The 17,454-nt window shown below is 45.2% G+C and overlaps 1 protein-coding gene and 1 long non-coding RNA gene across 4 annotated transcripts in view; one reads left to right on the forward strand and one right to left on the reverse strand.

Annotated features, from left to right (window-relative positions):
* MICU1 (mitochondrial calcium uptake 1) overlaps nucleotides 1-17,454 on the reverse strand; it is a 165,499-nt gene that overhangs the window by 69,347 nt on the left and 78,698 nt on the right. The window lies entirely within an intron of this gene.
* LOC142015744 (uncharacterized) lies at nucleotides 1,540-5,485 on the forward strand. Its single transcript, XR_012646222.1, has 3 exons — nucleotides 1,540-2,200; nucleotides 4,619-4,685; nucleotides 5,250-5,485. It is a non-coding gene; the product is annotated as an uncharacterized LOC142015744 (long non-coding RNA).

Here is a 17,454-nt window from a genome sequence, read left to right on the forward strand (position 1 = left end):
CAAGATAAAGGAAAGAAAATAGGTTAACCAACAAGATAATTTTACAAACCATCAAAACTAATTGACCTATTACACTAGCAAAAATCAAGACAGATTTGGAGCAACTAGCTGCAACTGTACACTGCTAAGAAGTCTAAATATTAATTCCACCAAGAGTTGACATTTAGTCCAAGGTTCAGACCCACTATCTAAAGCCATCACTTGCTCAGCTATACTTGAAAGAACTCACCATGCTACTTGATAGAAGACTGTAGGTAAGTTTTACTAACAATTTAGATGAAAATTTGACAGATATCTGACTTGGAAATTACAAGAGGAAAAAAAAGTCATATTGATCAGCAAACACAATTTTCAGTTAAGCACTGCACTACTGATCCTTTATAACCTGTAACAGTAGCTCTTATTTTGAAAACTTAGAGTTGTGTAAGAATGTGATGTGCAGTGAACCCCCACTAATCAGAAGAAGCATTTATCAATGCATCCACTTTGCACAGATATTAGAAATACATTATACGCACATCAACCTGTATCTTCTTTTCATTAAACAAATATTTTTCTATCCACACAAAGTTACGTCAACCTCTATCCAAAAACACCCACACAGCGCTTATTCAGTTGAAGACAAATAAACAGCCTTTAGTTCTTTCTGAATGCAAGGAAGCTTGGGTTAACAGATAGTTAATTTTTTGCAACCGTTTTCTTGAATCATTGTCATGGTTGCTGTATGCTTCAGTGGTATATTCCATTTGTGTTACTTATTGTCTCTGCCTTTGCATTTATGGTTAGCAGAGTTTACTATAAACCAGCTTGTAGCACCTAGATAAATATGGAGTATTTACAAAGAAAGGATTAACACAATATACTGTATTGGCCATATATGGGATACTTTTTATGAGTATTATGAATTTATGCATTTAAAATGGGATTTTATTTAATATTCAAGGCTGGAAAAGATTCTTATACATTTAAAGTTATGAGAAAAATCTAATTTTAAGTGAGAGCTTCTCAGAAGTACAAATATCAATAGAAAGAATATAGAAGTGTTCTCAATTAAGTTTTGCTTTGCATAAAGAACATAACTAATTTTAAAAGCCTATTTCATCTACTACTGTTAGTTAGAGGTCAGGCATAGACACGGGAAACTAACACATGCTACCACCATAAGGCCAAATCCTATCCTATTCAATTTACTGGGTGGGACCTTTCACAACAATTCCAGTGCAGGTTTCAACTCCCTGGTCCAGCACCCTTGGTACAAGACTGGTTCCAAATGAGGGAATTTGCCAGACCAGGGATGGTCCTCTGCTGCTGGACCCTCAGCATTCAAGCCCTGGTTGCTGCTGGGCTGCTCTGTCCCTGGTTCCCAGCCCAGCTGTGGCAGCCTGGCTCCCAGCGCTACTGAAGGCTACCCCAGCCCTCTTGCAGTGACCCCAGCCCCCAGCCAGCGGTTCCTGTCTGCAGCTCACCATCTCCACAGGCATGTGGTTCCATGACTGTGTGGCTTTCCTGCTGCTTCCTGGCCCCAGTGGAGGCTGACTGGCCAATGCTCGGCCACTACTGGCCAGCCCCAGTGGCAGCAGTGACTTCCCTGCTGCTGTCAGGTCAACACACCCAGCTACAGCTCCCCAGCCCCCACTTTGGCAGCTGGGCTCTCTGGTCCAACAAGAGAGTACCAGATTTCAGAGGTACAACCTGTAGATGCACAACCAAAGCGCATTTGCCAAAAAGAGATGTAACTTTGTAAAATGAGACGTACACATTGTTCTACCACCACAATCATTGGGGAAGGAGAAGCGTATTAAAAAGAGCTGTATGTCTAACCTGTATTTTTGTTCATCATATGTATTTCATGGTCCTCCTCAAAACACTTGTTAAACACGAGGAGTCCTGGGGCACCTTAAAGACTAATGCATTTGTTTGGACATACGCTTTAATGCCCAAATAAATCATCTAGAGTTAAGGTGTCTCAGGACTCCTCGTTGCAGGCTAACACGAATAACACTCTAACAATATTTGGAAGATGTTCTTCACAGAGGTACTGAAATTTTATGGTATTTTAAATGACAGCTTATAACCTGCAGGAACTGATTGCGCATACCTAGAAAAAACTTCCTTCTAGCCTTGGGCAAGCGGATTTTTCAAGCCACCATGGCCAAACAGCTCCCAACCGATGGCTGAACTCTGTTGTTCTGCAGGCAAGGTAAGATATTCCTCAAAAACGCATTTTAACGAAACAGTCATTTAGTGTTAGACCAGAGGACAGACCACACTTAGTTAAACTGGGATTTAAAAATGATGCTCCAATCTCAATCAGCAAAACACCGTTTAACGCTGGAGTTGGCAATCTCTGGCACATGTGCCACGAGTGGATTTTGCATGGCTCACCATCTGGAGTTCAGCCCCAACCCTCCCCCAACCATTCGGCAGCCCGGCCTCGTGCTTCTGCGTAGGCCCCAGGTGTGAGGCCCTTGCAGCAGTGTGGGGTCCGGGCCTGAGCCCCAGCTGCGGAGCCTATGTAGAAGTGAGAGGCCAGGCTGGAGCCCCAGCTGCATTGGAGGGGGGCGGAGTGCAGGCCTGGGCCAGAACCCCTACTGTGGGGCCCCCTCCAGCATGCAGAACTGGGGCAGCAGTGGAAGCAGGATGGAGAGGCGGGGGCGCCCAGTTGGGTATGGTAGCTGGGCCGGGCTGGCCAGGCCAGGATGAATGTGCTACTGGGGCAGGGGGATGGTGCTGGGATCAGGGGCACCAGTGGGGCCCAGCACGGAGTGGCTGTTGCTGAACATCTGCACAACGTGTCTTGATCATTGTCTTCGGTTCACCTCCTCTGGGGCACCAGGCATTGGCTACTGTCGGCAGACAGGATACTGGGCTAGATGGAGCTTTGGTCTGACCCAGTATGGCCGTTCTTATATTCTTATGTGTCTCTGCTGTGGACAAGGTAAGTGCAGCACTGAGTGAGGCCAGCCAGGCTGAGGCCCTGTTGAGAAGATGTGCCCTCCAGGATCAAGTTGGTGGGGCACTGTGGGATGCAGGGCTCAGTTTAGAGGCTGAGGCTCCATGGCTAGTTATTGGCTTGGAGTGGGGGTGGGGTTGGAGCTAGACAACTCCTTCCATCCTCCGCCCACTGCCTCCGCCCTGTGGCATGGTGCCCCCAGGGGACGTGGCATGGCCAAGCCCTGGGAAGGAGGCTTTGCCTGCCCAGGGGGACAGCCTGTCTAGAAGAGGCAGCCGCATGTCCGCAGTGGGTCTGGGAGGTGGGGAGCGGGCAGTGTGGGGCTTTAGCCCACAAGGAATGTGGGGGGTGAGGAGGAGGAAAGCTCACCAAGGCAAAACTCACCAGTGCAAAGCAAGACCAAGGATCACACTAAAAGCTAAAGCCCTGCCTTGGAAAGGTTGCTGATCCCTTTTTTAAAACAAACGCTGTCTGAAGGTAGAAGACCTGCACTATCTGTTGTGGAACAAGATATAGCACAGGGGTCAGCAACCTTTCCAAGGCAGAGCGCTGGAGTTTTGTCATTTTGACTGCTATATATAGTCCAAGTGCCGGTGGTACTTTTTAAAGTCACTAATAGTTCTACTTAAAACTGCTTCATTAATTAAAAAAAAAAATGAAGATGCAGAGCTTTACTGGTTAGGTGGTGAGTCTTTTGTTAATCCACAGGTGGCATGGCTTTGGGCAAGCTCCCAGCTCCATGGGGGAGGAGGAGTGGGTTGAGCTTCTGGCTTCATGTGCCTATGAAAATCGGCTTGCATGCCACTCTTGGCACCTGTGCTGGTGGCTCCTGACTCCAGATATAGCCTATCAAATGTGCCTGAGATAAAACAATCTCCAAGACCTGGCTTTTACTGTTAGGCTGTGTCTACACTAGCAAGTTCTTGCAGAAGATACTTCGAAATCCAGGGCTCTTTCAAAAGATCCCGCAGACCACCTACACATAAAAACATGTTCTTTCAAAAGTAAATCAAAAGAACATGGCTCCTCCGGTCCGGATAAGGAAGAACACCCTGTTTAGAAAGACACTTGGGGAAAAAGAAAGTGTGGAGACATGCTGCTGCCTGCTCTTTTGAAAGAGGAGTCCTCCATGGCGCCGGCCAACTGGCACATGGAGATGCCCTGGCCAGCACCATGCTCTCTGCATCTGGCTGCATTTCAAGAGGCAGGGACCATGAAGGCCCATGGCAGGAAGCTCAGAGCATGTTGGGAGCAAATGCATGAGCCTCCTGCTGCATGCCCTGATGGCCACCCCCTGCAGATGCAAAGACAGGCATGGCCACCAGCCAGCCCCCACGCAAGCCCCAGGGGCCTCATAATGAGCTCTTGGAGGGATTGCAGAAGCCCAGCCAGGCCACCAAAAAACACACCCCTTCCTGGACTGGCCCGGAGCTTTGGGACCCCCTCAGCCTGTGGTGGGCTGAGGAGGTGCTCCATGAGACAGCGGGGAAGAGGTGGAACGCAGCCGTCTTCTCCCGGCTGGCAGCTGGCTTGGTTGCCGATGGACACCCTGCCTGCACCCAGGAGTAAGTGTGGTCACAAGTGAAAGAACTCAGGCAGGAGTACGCTCAGGCCTGGAGTGCAACTGGCAGGTTGCCAGTTTCCACAACCTGCCCCTTCTTCTAGGAGCTACGGAGTGTCCTCTTGCCCCAGGATACCTCCCCACCACCAAAGGTCCAAGACATCACAGCAGGTAAGCTGCATCCAGAGGCAGGGGTAGAGTCACAGCCAGGACCCCACTACGGCACCACTATGCCAGACACCGAGATGGAGCCGCCCTATGAAGACTCCAGCAATGGGGACCTCGTAATTGATGTCCTGTTGCGGTTGTCCAGCCGGGTGACAGCCAGCATGGCATTTGCTGGATGTCTGCGAGGGACCTTCTGGTAAATACCTGGCAGGACACACTCCTTGGGACATGGGAAGGTGGCATCCACCTCTGCCAGAGCTGGCAGCAGGCCAGCCACACAGCTGTTGGCTCCAGCCCAGACACACCCCAGATGGATGCGCCTCCTGGCACACCGTAGCAGCCACTGGCGACACGCGGCACATGCTACAGTGGAAAGCATTGTGAGGCACATGCATGGGGCGGGGGTAGGCAGGATCAACTGCACCTGGTGCATGCCCCACACATGGGGACCCCCTCAGTGCCCAGGACCATCCCCCGGACACCATGCTGCCGGATGGGTGGAGGGGTGGTGGTGGGCAGAGGCGCAGGACTGACGTGCCATCCATTTCTTCCCTTCCATCCGTACAGCTGTGATGTCCAAGGGCCGGGCAAGCCCTGTCCCATCCCTGAGCCAGACACCTCACTGAAAGTGGCAGAGGGGGCTGCAGCACCTCCCCACACCAGCAACACAGTGGGCCCACATCCAGAGAACCCAGAGGCATGCAGTGGACAACACCATCTACAACACTGCCACATCCACAGACAGATGGAGGTGGCAGAGCAGAGGCCCTGTGTCAAGGAGGCAGGCCTGGCCTGAGGGTGGGAGGCCTGGGCAGAACTAATGGGGAATGTATGAGACATTAGGGCTGTCCTGCGGGAACACCTGCCCCACCTTCCTGCCCCGATACCCCCCCCCCCCACTGCCTCCCTGCACCAAGCCCAACCTCACTGAAGTTCTCCCATGGCCCTACCTTCCCTCATTTCCCGCCCCATCCCAGCCCCTCCAGGGAACCCAAACCCAGGGTGGGACAGGAACCCAGGCCAAGAGGGCTCTTGGCCCTGATACCTCCACTGCCCCAGCTACCCTACAGGTTGAGGTGCCTGCCCCCTTAAGTATATAGTTAGCCCTGTTCCCCACTGTAAATAGAAGTTCGCACATATTGCATTGTTCCACACATTCGTTCATTATGTTAAATGGTTTATTTTTTCACCATCTCGGTGTCCCATGTTCGGGGGGGGACAGTGAGGGGTGGACGTGCAGGGGGGAGGGTCTGCAGGGGGTGCCTGTGGGAGGGCCACTGGGGCCTGGGAGCAAAGCTCTCATGGAGGACCTCCCTGAAGCACACCAGTCAAAGGGGTGCCTGGCAACTCAGGGCAGCAGCCGACTGTTCATAGCTGGGGCCAGACTCAGCCACCCACACCTGGACAAACGTCTTGCCCTTGTTCACCACCACGTTGTGGAGGGTGCAGAAGACACCCCCCCCCCACCACCTGGGGAACATCCTGCAGCCTGACCTCTAGTGAGTTAGGGGGCACCTAAATGGGCACTTCCAGTGCCCGAATGCACGCTCCACTGAGCTGTGGGCCTTGTTGAGCTGGACGGTGAATAGCTCCCCTGTGGGGTCCATGTGGCTAGGGTATGGCCACATTAGCCAAGGCTGCATGGGGGTAGGCAGTGTCCACCACCATGGACAGAGGCATGGCGACATCCCCGACCGGCAGCTCCTTCTGGGGGACGTAAGTACCTGCCTCCATACACCAGCAGAGGCTGAGGTTCCAGCATGCATGCACATTGCGTGCCCGGCCTGATCAGCCCACACAGATGTCCATGAACTGTCTGTTAGAGTCCACTGGGGTCTGAAGCACTACCAAGTGGTAGCCTTTTCAGCTTATGTAGCAGCTTGTGCTGTGGTTCAGGGCACAGATGGGGATATGGCTCTCATCCAGGGCACCAAAGTAGTTCAGAAATCTGACCGTGGTGAATCCTGCAATGGCCATGTCCAGATCCCACATGTGGGCAACCCTCTAGAGCAGCATGGCATTGATGGTCCTGATGACCTGCATGGGACAGAGTGCAAGCACTCGTGAGAGCATGAGGGGGTACACCCGGCCCCTTTCCCCAAGTTCCAGTGCCCCCTTCCAGCTTCCTCCCCCCACATCCTCTCCACCGTGTCCCCGGCCACTGAGGGTCCCCTTGCCCAGGAGCCCCCTCCCCCATCCCTGTGGTGGGTGTCTGACCTGACCCTACCTTACCTCCATGAGGACTACCCAAACGGTGGCCTTGCCCACCTCAAACTGGTGCCCCATGGACCAGTAGCTGTCAGTGATGGTCAGATTCCACACAGTGATGGCAACCCATTTCTTGAGAAGAGCAGGTTGCATACAAGTGTCCTGATGTCTGAGGGTGGAGGGAAGCCAGTTGTAGAGCTCCAGGAAGGTCTGATAGCTAATGCAAAAGTTCTGGAGCCATCAGGTGTCAACCCACTGTCCCATCACAAGCTGGTCCCACTAGTGCAAACTGCTGGGATGGCTCCCAAAGCACTGGGTCCTGTGGAGAAGAGGTCCTCGATCTGATAGGGGAGAGGGTCACCCACTGGAGGAGGTGGAGGGCAACCACAATCACCGTGGCCAGCAGGCCAACTACAGCTTTCATGAGGTCCAGGTCTGGCTGCTGCTGGGGAGCCATCTGGCTATGGAATGGCTGTTTGGTCCTTGCACTGGCTCAGCTCTGCTGCGAACAGCTTGGCAGGCCTCATCAGTGTGTGCAAGGAAGGGGTGTTTAGGTGGGGCCCTTTAAGGCAGCAGCTGTCTGGGCCCCCAGAAGGGCTTGGCAGCCATGTGACCCCATCCATGGCATTTCCTACTCCGTTCTTTCAAAAGAGGTGCCATGTCTGTGTGGCCACTCTCTTTCAAAAGAGCGGATCGGTCTTTCAAAAGAGCAAATTGAAACATGAATCTGCTATTTGTGTGTGGACGTGCTCTTTCGAAAGACAAGCTTCTGAAGAATATCTTCCAGAAGAGCTTTTTTTGGAAAAGTGCTCTAAGTGTAGATGCAGCTTTAGAGTTTAGCCAGGCATGCACGCTGAAGATAAAAGGTTGAAAACTTCATGGGTAATTCTCAGTTAAAATAATTGAGGAACATGTTAGAGATAAATAAGTGAAACTGTAGCCATATATTTTACAGTGTGATCTAACTGAGGATTTTACTGGGGCTTTTTTGCATTTGTTTGCTCAACTATCTTGAAAAGAAAAATGTTTCAGTATCTAAAACAAATGACAATACTAGATTAAAAGTTGACTCAAAGATTCTGAACACCACAAGTTATGGAACAGCATCACATAGATAGTTTAAAACACTTTCTGAAAACAAAAAGCCTATTCTGTAAAGCCTATTGACATTAAAAGCACAAAAATTGATACCCAGTTCTCTCTTTATTAAAATAGATTTCCTCTTTTCTATAAAACTTTGACTTCAAGGCAATGTCATCAACACCTTTTGTGCAGTCTATTTTTTCCCATCTCAGCATAGCACAAGTTACATTACAGCTGAAGAGCGGAATTAAAACAGAGAAAAATGTCAGAAAGGAAAGCAAAATTCAGCATTAGATTAAAACTCCTTAGGCAGAATCATTTCATCACCATCATCAATAACCGTGGGCTCAGTGCCCGTTGGTGTCTGATGGTGCTCTCACTATTTCCTTCCAAGAGTCATTTGGCCTGATTACTTATTAGTACAATTTCGGTAGAACATTCACATCATGCACATAAGTAAAATAATTAACCAAGAACTTTCAGATAAATTAAAAACAAACTATTCAATTCTATGTAAAATCCATTTAACAAACTGATCAACCAGTTAACATGACACAACACTGCCTAAAGATCATTCACAGTTCAGCATTCATAAGAGACCAATGCACTTTAAATACAAACTACAGACATTTTGATCAAGCAGCGAATCACACTAGACAAGTATACAAACACATACCCTTGTAAAAATCAAACACAATTTAATTCATTACAAGAAGTCTGTGGATGCTCAGTGAAATGGGTCAAACTCAGTAACCTCTATCAAACAGATTTATACTATCAATCAATCTTACAAACTTTGCTAAGCATTGACTGTACAGATTTAGTTTATCTACATTTTTAAAAGACACCTCATTCTATCCATAAAATTTGGGTTTTCTAGCAACAAGCACATCCAGGAATGACCATTTAATCTAACAGAAGGAAAAACAATCAGCTTAAGGCAAATATTAACACTGATGCATGCTCCTGCTCTTCAGAGTGCTGTGTGTGTTGCAAATAAACACCAGAAAAGCAATTTCATCATTTAGAAAGGAGTTTTGAGTACTCATGTGAGTAGTCTTTTCCCCTAAGGCAAACACAACTAAAAATGAAAATCGTTTCTGCACTTGTATAAATTGTCAAAATCCTCACAAATATAAGGTCAAGAAAAACGTTTTATTTTTCTTATTCTAGTCTCAGCTACCTTGAGCTAACGAAGGTGGAGGTAGGCAGGGATGTTGATTATTTTTCCCTTCTTGAAATAAATTTTTGAGTTTTAGTTCTCAAGTGACACTCTTGAAGAAGCTGCAATCAAGCAAAGGATCAAAAACCATTTTGAAAGCAAGCTTCCTCTCATATTCCATCATCATCTTGGTGATAACTTGCAACACAGTTAGGCCCAAGAGAGATCTGGTTCTCTTGAACAAAGACTGTCAAATAATGGGACAGTTTTCAGTTGCCTATAAATGCATGTCAGTTAAACCAAACCTAGACTTAGGTTTTACATGAACCAAACACGGTACTTTCCTCACACCTTATTTTCTATAAACCCCAGAGGAGTAGTTTTATTTTGTTTTGTTTTTTTCAGTTAGGAGCAAAAAATCATATCTTTTAGGGCTCATTCGGCAGAGAAGTACAGAGTGTTCTATAAAAAGGGACTTGGTGGTGAACTCACAGTACTTGGAACTCTTCTGGTTGACTGCCATTGTAGGCATCTGCATTGCCACCATGTTAGAATGTCAGCGGAGGGGCAATAAGAGAACCTACTGCTCTGCCTGTTGCCGGGTATAACTTACATTTAAAAGATCAAAGCATACATGCCATCTAATATTTAGAGGAATTAATGCATATCCTTTGCCAGATTTACTTATGTCTTTTCTGCAAAGTCAAAAAGTTTATAAATTTCCATTTTGACCTTGGCTGCATTTAAAAAAAAAAAAAACAACCAAAACCAAAACAACTTACCTAAATAAACTCCTGTAGCATCACTTCATTTTGTACTACCAAAGCTCATTAATAAACAGCATTTAATTTGCTAGTTTTTCAAGAAAGTTCGTGGATAAGGCTTTTTAAATGACATTTTGTATTTCATCCTGGGGGAAGGTAACATACATTCAGCAAGTTATCAATGCTATTAATGCTTGTTTCAATACCCACTTTGTAGAATCATAGAACCCTACGGCTTGAAGGGACCTGAGGGGGTCATGGAATCCAGCCCCCTGCCTAAAGCAGGATCAACTCGAACTAAATCATCCTACTCAGGACTTAAAAACCTCAAAGGATGGAGATTCCACCACCTCTCAGAAAGTTGTGCATCTGATGCAATTACCTCACAGTTCCTCCCTCCTAAAACAACAAAGCAAAGCAATGAAACTGGCAATTTCATTCAGACATGGAAACTTTTTGCTAAATTAATGACACACTGCAGTTTAACCCCAACCATTTTTGATTTCCAAAAGTTGTTGATGTTAGGTTTTTGTTTCCTTTTAAATTCTTTAAGGTTACTGAAATTATGTAACCATTTACGAAAAATGAATGCTTAAGATACTGTAAATTTCAACTTGCCATAAAGCAAATTCCCTTTCTGTCCCAACTGATCACTTTTAGTTCCCCGGGTGATTCAACTCAGTCTAAAACGTTAGAATTCTTTTCTAACAGACCACTACAAATATTCACACAGAAAAACCAAGACTTGGGCTATGTCTGCACTACATGATAAAGTCTATTTTAAGGCAGTTAGCTCGATTTTACAATGTCACTGTCTGCAGTGTAAATACCATTAGCTCGATTTTAGGGAGCGCTAAGGTTGATATACTATCGTCAAAAGTGGCTGGGTGTAGCATCAAGTTTGAATTTAGATGTTCAAATTAAGGCTAGTGTGGAAAAGCTATGTCTATTAATAGACTTTATTAGGTGTCCCGTATGTAACCCACAGTCCTCCAATCTGGCTGCTTCCATCTCCACCGCTCTCTAGGTGCACAAGAATTAGGGAACAGGAAGCCCACAGATTTGAATTTGGCACCAGGAAGCCCTCGGCTGTGGGGTCATGCTCGTATGAGAAGCAGAGAAACTTCTTTCTTTGCTATCAGGGCGGTGAGTGCATCTACCCATTAAAAATAGCACCAACACGGAGTTCATGGTTCTCTCTCTACCTCTGCAAGCTAAACACTTGGATTTTCTTTTTCCAGTGCTGGTACCAGCCCCTGCCCCACCGCACTACGTGGCAGGTAGGCTGCTGAAGGGGTCTTTCTTGTATGACAGGCTGAGAAACTTCTTTTCTGTGGTTTACATTTGTGCTGGTGCCCAACCTCCCTCCCCCAAAGATGCCATGCAGTCAGGGTCTTTCCCATGCCTAACCACATCACGTGGCTAGCCGCTAACCCAATAAAAGGATGGGCCTGTTGTTCACTGCAGACCATGGTGCCAAGCAGCACCATGTCCCGGCTTGCGAGCAATAAGGGCTCCAAAGGCAGCTAAAATTTTCAGGGGCTTGCTGCCACTGAGGGGACCACGTCAACTGACTCTGCAGCCACAGACATCACACACCCCTACGACAATGAGTCGGCCAGCCCCCACACAGTCGATTGGGACTGATACCCCCTCCCCCGCTTCAGCAATGCTGAAGAAACAACGTCAACTGGCCCTTCATCCTCCGATCCACCCAGCCCCCTACCCCAATGGGATGAGGGGGTCCAGGCCCCAGTCAGTCAGTCGAGGCTGGACCCCTGCCTGAGCAACAATGCTTGTTGAAATTTGGTGAGACCAATCCTCCACATTGGACAGCTCTGTGTAGTGAAGTGGGAAGCCAAAAATCTTTTTCCCAATCTTTTCTATCCTTCTCTTTCTTCAAGCTTTGGCCCCCTTGACACAGGGAAAAATGGCTTGAGGACCAGCTGAGAAGATGCAGCACAGACACCTTGCTGCAGTTGAAGCCCATTGCAGGCACCTGCTGCTTTTTATAAAATTCCATGATATTTCAGTTATTTCTTATCCTATTCTTCTCTTTCCTCAAGCTTTTGCCCCCTTAATACAGGGAAAAGTGGCTGGAGGGCCAGGTCAGAAGACAAAGACACCTACTGCTCTTTGTAAAATCTTTGATGTTTCAGTTGTAAACGCAAGAGAGTTCAGTTAATTTGATGATCTTTGTTGATGCCCTCCTTTTGCTTCTTTTCTTCTGGAAAAATGGTCATTTGTTTTCCACAGGAGGGCAATGAGGGCAACGCAATATGGGAAGATGACATCACATACCCACAACCACTTGAGGGACATTTTTTCCCATGCCACACCAGAGAAAATACCCAGACTACTACCAGACTGAGGGAACTCTGGGATAGGTTCCCACAATGCGCTACTGCAACAGTTGATGCTTGGTGATTGTGCATGGCAGCAATAAATCAACTGTGTGGGGAATTTGTGGGGAGGTGAGGATACTCAAATTTGAATTTATAAAACCCAGCGCTACAAAATCGATTTTAATAAATTCAAATTTATCTTGCAGAGTAGACATAGCCTTTGAAATATTTTGGTTTGAACAATCAGGATATTTAGGATCAAGACTAAAACAGTATCTGTGATCTGTCTCAGAGGCCTACCTATTGCAGAGCTATCTACATCAATTTTTTATGTCCATAGGGTTAAGTCGCAACACACCCACTTTTGTTCTGAATTTCCTGGATTTTGTAGGAAATTAGACCTTCAACATACTTGCATTTTCGTTTACAATTTTCTGTATGTTAAATTAGTACTGCCAAAAAGAAAGCAATTTTTCCACAGATATTTATGGGAGTCAAAGGTATACCTGTCAAACAAAATCCTGCGCAGAAATCCCACAGGGATGATTTTCTCTCTCATTTCTTTTTCACACAAACTGCTTGCTTTTAAAATCACTGTTTAAGGTTTTCTGAAACCACATTTAGTTAATATCTAGAACAAACTATTTTTTTAAAAATTGAGAAGTCTTATAGTCATACATGCACAAAGATACACAGCATTATACCTATCTTCTGTGCACAATTAGTTCTGGGGTGGTGCCTAATATTTTACTTTCCTAGGCCTTTACTGACTGGCAGGGTCTACTTAAATAAAACAAACAGAGATCCTGGAAAACAGGCAATGTTTAGAATCATGTTCGTCGATACATTTTAATTAACACATTTTTCATTTCCACATCACATCTATTTTAGACAAGGATGGACTCTTTTAAAACACATTTGCTAATCCAGTGTTCAGGCGCATTCAGAATGTGCAAATATTTTTCTTATTTTCCAAGTCTAGACAGAACCTGGGTAAATGCTCACTGTTTATGCAAACCAATAAATCTCCTTCAGAGCCTGTGCATCTTACGTCCGTGTAAATGTACTAAGGCAGTTCTTTAAAAATAGCTTTGAGCACATATTCTACAACTGACTCTCTTTCGGGGAGTATGTGAAGTGTATGTGTACGATAACTTAAACAGTTACGAAATTCCAATGAAAGTTCGGGTGAAACACCCCCAGTAGCCATATTTTCAAATATTAACAAGGCCAACACTACATCACCAGATAAAATGCTATTCAAACTCTCTACATCTAAGTCATTTAGAGAGATATAAGTGGCGCCCATTACCCTGGCACCTGACTATCCAGTTAAAATAGCCATTTAAAAAAAATCCTTCACATTGAAGATTCTAGAGCAGAGCACTGTTCAGTCAGAAGCAAAACTAAATAGATAGGTACCCTAATGCAAGGACATACATCTGTCTCCCACAAAAATCCCAGTAATAATTCCCCCCATTAACATTTTAAAAACCAATATATTTCCCAACCAATGTTACAGAGGGATGGTTTAGCTTTTTAAATTCTGAAAATGAAAAAGTTGCTTGAGCTTAAGTCTTATGAAACATTTCATTGCATAGTAAATTTTGCAGTTGACTTTCAAGCGTCTATATAATAGAAAAGTCTGCTATAGTAGCACTATATGGGGGAACTAGAACAATCATTTTGTATCTTCATGTGAGCAAAAACAGGTTCTGAAAGGCAAATTCAAAGGTATCAGAATATGAAAAAGTATACTCAAAAAGTTAAGAAATACCCACTTGCATGATCTTAATTTTAGTCAAGAAAGCACTTTGGTTTCTTATTTTCGAATAGCACAGACTAAAGAAAAGAATTTAAATATCCTTTTTTTTTGATCTTCAGAACAGGTCTGAAGATCAGATGTAATACCTTTCCCTAGGCTTTCTTCTCATATATACAAATTCAGACATTTTCAGGAGAATCAAGAGTTAAGCAGCTACCATTATTACTGGTATTATTTCTCCTGAGACAGGAGAAAGAAATTTACTGATACTCTTCTCACCAATGGTGTAAATATCTATCACTGTGAAGCAAACCACACCAGCAATGCAAGGCCAGCATTCTATGCAGTCAAGAGAAAAAACCCACAAACTTTCCAAGACGTTCACAGGCAGCAGGAGCTGGACATGCAAGGGAGAAACCCCTGCTAGAAAAAGCAAGAAGGAAATGCCTCTGAAAAGGGACAGGCTATACTTCAATTCTCCACTGGTGGAGTTCCCCAGGACTCAAAATTGATGCAAACTTGTGCCTTCTGACCAAGGTTTACATTAGCACACCAAATACCCACTTCCTTTTCAAACAAATTAATTTACTTATTTGTTCAGAGCTACTGCACTATCATTGCAGTTAAGCAACAGTTCCTTAGGAATAATATTTATTTTAATTTTCATCATTAAGCTACTTTTAGGCTATAAGTGTCAATGTTATCAATGTATCACTGGGAACTGCAAAATCATCACACATGAAAAACATAAGAAATAAGATGGCTCATTTGTGAAGGGCTATTACTTTTTACCTATCTAAAAAGACCAACAATTCAGTGGTGAAGGTGGTGTTGGGCTTTTAAGAGCTCTGAAGAATAACAAAAAAAAGCAGTCATCTGTGGTAAGAGATTCTAGTTTATCGGTTATAGACTGTCTTCACAAGCCCTTAACAAAAATTAATTATAAGAATTATACAGACCTCAGAACGTGTGCCTAAAACTCTAAGATGAAGTGATTTGCTACTGCCAAGAATAAAAGTTTCAATTCCACTAATTCCTGCTTGTTGCATTAAACAAAATAGACCCTGTGGCCTTTCTGGCCTCCTCCTCATGCTAATTTGGAAAGATAAAAACAACATCAATCCCAAGATTCTGGAAAGACAAAATAGCTGAGTTAGTAACTTTTAGTGGACCACTTTCTGTTGGTGAGAGAAGCAAGTTAGTCCAACAAAAATATTAACTACCCCAACTTGCTCACCTTGTACAGTTGCATTTGATGAAGTCTACTTATGAGATCACATATTATCTTTTGTACTTCATCCAGTGCACAGGAATGGATACCGCAACAGGGATGAATCATACTTCTGTAGGGACAGAAGCTTCACTCTTTACTTTTAGTTGGGTGATGAGTAGTTAATGAGAGGGAATTGCAGCAAGGGAAAGGACAGTTTAATGTTTAAGGAAGCTGAATGCTGCTTTAGAGAATTGGATTCTAGCCCCCACCTTCGGCACAGAGCTCCTTTGTGATACTGCACAAGTCACTTAAATCATACTTTTTGGAAATGATGGTCACTTCTATGTTCCTTATATTCTGGATTCCCAATGTGAGACACCTGAGGCCACATCAGAGACAGACTGATGTCTTACAGATGTATTTGATCTCAATTGGAGCTGTGCTCTGAATACACATGCTATAAAACTCAAAGTACTTTGGGAAAAAAAGGATGTAGATGTCTTAATTGGCATCTAAAGTTGACACATTAGACAATTTTAACCATAATTTTTCTGTGCCATAGATTCCCCAGCTGTAAACAGGGGATGATAACACCACCACTTTACCTTGGAAGGGTTTTGTGAAGATAAATTCATTAATGTTTGCAATGCAATGGTTAGTGATGCATTTACTTGTCACAGCAATGACCGCTATAGGAAAGCCCAAGAGGAAATTATCAGATAGGTAGCCATGTTAGTCTATATCTTCAAAAACAACGAGAAGTTCTGGGGCACCTTATAGACTAACAGATATTAATCTATAAGATGCCCCAGGACTTCTTGTTGTTCAAGAGGAAATTAATAATTCTATATCAAAGGCAGGAAGAAGAACAGTAAGGCCAGGAGCCACACAATGAATGAAAATAAAAATAAATATTGAGTAATTACCAGTTCCTGGAATGTGATCGGGGAGAGAAAAAAGTTCGTGTGAGCATGTAAATAAAGACTATCGTAATCCATACACACACACAGGCTGAATTCCATATGAAATCTTAATTCTGGGATTTGTTAGCTTTAGCATGCTTGACTTTGGCATCTTAACATTCTTTCAACAGTTTGTTAAATGTAATTTCTGTTATAAAACAGCATTGATCTAAGTTTTATCATGTGGAGCCACATTTACCTCCATTTAACAATCAACATGATTTGGTCTTTAGTTTCGCAGTGCAAATCTCTAACTTGTGATCTAAAGGAGTAATGGAGTCACAGAGGCCACTATCCTCTACATGGGTCAGCCACTAGATGAGAAATGAGATACACCCTTTATCAACAGATTTCATAGCTATTTGCTGACAGCAGAGGAATATAGAGATTCAGGACTCCTGGATTCTATTGCAGGCTCTATAGAAGAGTGTGCGCTCTAAAACCTTGTGACTGCTCCCTCCAAGCTTGTGTGTGTCCCCCTCTCCACTTACTCAAAAACTCTCGTTCCCATGCCCCTCCCCCAGAGGCTCAACCAGAATTTTCTAAGGTCCAGGGGCAGCAGTTTGACAGGGAGGTCTCCCTGGGGCCCTGCATGTACACTAATTGGAAGGCAGTGTACGAGTGTGTCTTCCTGGGACAATCAGGTCTGCCGGAAATTTGGAGATTTTGTGGACAGTACTTGCTGGGACCTCTCTGCACCTGGTGCGGGGGACTCAGAGGTACACAGTGGGCACCATGTCCACCAGCACAAATGAAGCTCCTCCCATTGCATAGAGGAACAGGAGCTTCACCTTTTATGAGCCATCATCTTGAACGCCTATCAGTCCAAGTTTCTTCCCATTTAGCCCAGAGGTCCCCACGCTAAATCAGAGGATTGACTATATTGCTCCAGCAACTGTGCATTACAGAACATGCCATCCTCACAAATGAGGAGGAAGCTCAGCAGCCCAGCTTAATTCAGTTGCTTCATCTGCTCAGTCGGGGCAGCCATGAGTAGGGCCCAGAGTACATAATCTTGTGCCATGGAGCCACCCACCTGCAGGACAGACTAAAGTGTGTCTCTGCAGCCCCCTGCGAGGTACAACTCTGTGGAGGTTGAGCCCCGGACAGCCACAGGCAGGGCTATGTGGACTTATTGCAGCCTCTGCCCTGAACTCTGGATGTGCAGGTGAGTTTCCAGTGGCCAATTTGGCTCCAGGGAGAAGAAAGCCTGGCTCTGGTTTGTGTATTGTTACATGCATAGAACTCTTACCCCTTCCATTCCCTCCTG

This window comes from Carettochelys insculpta, chromosome 7 (genome assembly GCF_033958435.1).
Source record: "Carettochelys insculpta isolate YL-2023 chromosome 7, ASM3395843v1, whole genome shotgun sequence".
Lineage (NCBI taxonomy): Eukaryota > Metazoa > Chordata > Testudines > Carettochelyidae > Carettochelys > Carettochelys insculpta.